Source organism: Poromitra crassiceps (assembly GCF_964638095.1).
Source record: "Poromitra crassiceps genome assembly, chromosome: 5".
Lineage (NCBI taxonomy): Eukaryota > Metazoa > Chordata > Actinopteri > Beryciformes > Melamphaidae > Poromitra > Poromitra crassiceps.
In genome coordinates this window covers 22,376,767-22,380,814 of record NC_139642.1, presented here as the reverse complement: position 1 = coordinate 22,380,814, position 4,048 = coordinate 22,376,767, and the positions used below count along the sequence as shown (strand labels likewise).

General features: G+C 43.4%; 1 pseudogene across 1 annotated transcript; it reads left to right on the top strand.

Moving 5' to 3' along the window:
• The first annotated feature begins 379 nt into the window (after positions 1-379).
• Positions 380-1,192, top strand: LOC310777602 (cytochrome b-c1 complex subunit Rieske, mitochondrial pseudogene; annotated as a pseudogene). Its single transcript has one exon. The product of its transcript is annotated as a cytochrome b-c1 complex subunit Rieske, mitochondrial pseudogene (transcript).
• Positions 1,193-4,048: the final 2,856 nt, after the last annotated feature.

Here is a 4,048-nt window from a genome sequence, read left to right as displayed (position 1 = left end):
AACATATTGCTATAATCAGAGCGACATATAAACAATATAATCACATATTGCATAATTACAGCTCAAATTAGGTCAACAAATACTTTGATGACGTCAACTCGGACAAATCGGAGCTCAAAATGATACCCGAATTTCCAAACCTGTAATTCCGACCTCGATTTTCTTGAACGCGGGAATATATCACCAATGATGTCATACTGATGTCATAATGTGGGGGGCGGGGCGTATATTGCAATGTTAGCAGTGATGTCACTTTAAGTAATTGTGATGTCATTGGTGATGATGTCATCAGTGAGTGATAAATCCCAGATGTTGTTGCTCATGCATAGACATTGTGACATCAGTGAGTAGGTCGTAGTAGCAGCGGTTAGCCGCAAACATGATGTCCTTTGCCGCTAGATCGGGGGCATTTTCCCCTTACATGCAGGCAACAAACTTTGCAGTAGCTGGCCCTCTGAAAGCCCTGATACCTGGGGTCGTTGTGAAGAGAGAGAAGATCTTGTTAGATATGAAGAAACTGTTCCTGTGCCACCAATCCCTAAGCGGTCAAAGCCCTAAGACAGGGCCTGTTAGCATCAATGCCCGTGCCGGAGTCAGATTTGCTCACACAGATATCAAGGTGCCGGACTTCTCTGCCTACAGGCGCCCGGAGGTGCAGGACCCCAACAAGTCCTCCCAGGACAGCAGCGAAGCCAGGAGGGTCTTCTCGTACCTGTTCACCGGTGCAACGACCGTGGTGACCGTCTACGCCGCCAAGACCGTGGTCAGTCAGTTTGTCTCCTCCATGAGCGCCTCGGCCGACGTGCTGGCCCTGTCCAAGATTGAGATCAAGCTGACCGACATCCCCGAGGGCAAGAACATGACCTTCAAGTGGAGAGGCAAGCCGCTGTTCGTCCGCCACCGCACAGAGAGGGAGATCTCCACCGAAGCCAACGTGAACCTGTCCCAGCTGCGCGACCCGCAGCACGACAACGACCGTGTGCAAAACCCCAGGTGGGTCATCGTCATCGGGGTATGCACCCATCTGGGCTGCGTGCCCATCGCCAACGCCGGCGAATTTGGAGGCTACTACTGCCCGTGCCACGGCTCCCACTACGATGCCTCGGGCCGCATCAGGAAGGGCCCCGCCCCCCTCAACCTGGAGGTTCCGTACTACGAGTTCCCCGACGATGATACCGTGATTGTGGGATAAAAAAATAAATAAAATAAAAACGTCCGTCAGACTGAGCTGTCATGACTTTCTCAAAAGCATGGCAGTGCTCTGAGCTTTTCAGATTATAAATGTAATAAATGTGTACTCAGTGCGGTGATGCTTTTGTGGAATGCTCTGGCGATCAAAGATGTGATGCACTAATGCCACATTCATGTCATATTGGATGTATCATAAATGCGAACAGCTCTATCACTCGGCTCTACTCATGAAAATCAACAATACCTGTGGAACGGATGTGGTGGTAGTAGGGGGGGGGGGGCATGGACAGTGACGACTCAGGGTTCTCTCCAGCATTAATTTTGCTCTGAGAAGACAATTAGAGACACATTAGTTGTCTTCTGGCCTCTTTTTCTGCACATCAGCTTCCTTCAGCAATGCAGACGGCACTGTCTGTTTTGTTTTTTGTTCAATTATCAACCTGATTTTAAATTAAGGGAAGCAAAAGTGTGTGCTTTTGTCTAACTGGGCTACGTGAACCTGTTTGTGGAGCAGATTAAATGCACTTTTAATGTAAGATCATTCACATTTGGAGAGAAGTATCAAAATTGGCACAAATACTCAAGTTGGCCGCCATTTCCACCCCGGAGATACTATTTTGGGGCAACTTTGTGTAGAATTGTCCAATATGAATGATCTTACTATGAAACCATAGATTTATGACCACACAGAAGCCAGATGTATTCCACATAAATGCTGGAAGTGGCGGCCATCTTGGAAAATCTTGATTGTTGCGTGGCTAATATAGGTTTCATCAAAGGAACAATCCCCAGTGAGTATTTTGATGCTTCTTTCCAGATGTGATCAGATCTTTAATCCCACTACGATGCCTCGGGCCGCATCAGGAATGGCCCCGCCCCCCTCAACCTGGAGGTTCCGTACTACGAGTTCCCCGACGATGATACCGTGATTGTGGGATAAAAAAATAAATAAAATAAAAACGTCCGTCAGACTGAGCTGTCATGACTTTCTCAAAAGCATGGCAGTGCTCTGAGCTTTTCAGATTATAAATGTAAATGTAATATAAATGTGTACTCAGTGCGGTGATGCTTTTGTGGAATGCTCTGGCGATCAAAGATGTGATGCACTAATGCCACATTCATGTCATATTGGATGTATCATAAATGCGAACAGCTCTATCACTCGGCTCTACTCATGAAAATCAACAATACCTGTGGAACGGATGTGGTGGTAGTAGGGGGGGGGGGCATGGACAGTGACGACTCAGGGTTCTCTCCAGCATTAATTTTGCTCTGAGAAGACAATTAGAGACACATTAGTTGTCTTCTGGCCTCTTTTTCTGCACATCAGCTTCCTTCAGCAATGCAGACGGCACTGTCTGTTTTGTTTTGTTCTTTTACAGTACAGATATATACATTACTAATAGCTATACAGTAATTATACAGGCTAACAATATTTCTAGTACCGGTACATGAAATATTTTACTAAGAGCTATTACATATGCAGGAATTTTTTTCTTCTAACTAAATTATTGCAACAGTTTCAACTGTTTAAAACTAAAATGCCCCCATGGGGAACATTATACAAAAAGTAAGAACAGCGACACACTGTGGACAGAATAAAATGGTGCGTGGGATGGAGTGGCTATTGGCTAACAGAGACAACACAAACTATGACATTTAACAGGAAAATGCATACCTGCAGAAGACAATAAGAGACACTTTAAGTTGTCTTCTGGCCTCTTTGTCTGCATATCAGCTTCCTGAACATCAAAATAACAGAAATTACACTTGGAAAATATCTACTTCGTTGGTCATATGACACAAGCCAGCCTTCCGTGATAGCAAAATGGCGATTAGAAAGTGCATTGAAAACGTCTAAAACAACTTAAAGTAATTGTCAAAGCGGCACAAAAACAGTTGGTAACGTAAACATACTATCAGTTAACAATATGCACCAAAGACTACGAAGTAAATGGCTCATTTTCAAATGAAATAATAGCAATATATCACGGCAGCATTTCCAGACCAAACTTACCCCTAATAATGCAGACGGCACTGTGAGGGGGGAGGGGCGGGGGCTACGGAAACTCAGGAGGTCCAGAACGCATGTGCAAAAGGCAATTTCCACAGCAAACACTGCAGATTCAGTAGACAAAAATTACTCCTAAAGATAAAATTCACACAATACTTAACAGGACCATTAAATGATAAATAAAAGAGACAAAAAGAAATAAGAAATAATAAAGTGCATTTTTAACTCCGTTACACCTGCTGCAGTTTCTTTCGGGTTGAGTTTTAAATTCACAAATTCAATCAGAGTGAGACTCTTTAGCAGCAATGGTAATCATGATCACCTCTCATGTTGACTTTGAACAGGCAGACAGCCCATTGTTAGCTTCTGTTGCAATGATTTCTGTAGCTCTATTCTTGTCTGGGAAACTCTTCAGGGCCACTAGTCTGTGAACATTCATCCCTTCATGTTAGAACTTCCTTCCTGCCATTCACTGTTGATGTCACATGGTGCAATTTCAAGAGCATCAAACTTAAATTAGTCAATGCTACATTAATTAAGGAAAATGCACAGACTACCAAGTCAGATTGTTGTCACTTGCAGCAAGCTAATAACTCTCTTTTGTGGGGTGGGGTAAAATATGATTTTTTTTTTATCAACTGCCGTCCTTGATATTTATATTATTTTCTCTCTGCCCTCCCCCTGGACCTGTAAAAAAAAGATCTGTCCTCGCCCACCCACAAATTCAAACTTTGGTAATTGTATATGAATAACTTTGTTTGTTTGAAACAAAATGTCAATATAAATTTTTATCACAGGAACATTGTATCTGGTGAGATAGTGAACATGGTATCTGGTGAGATA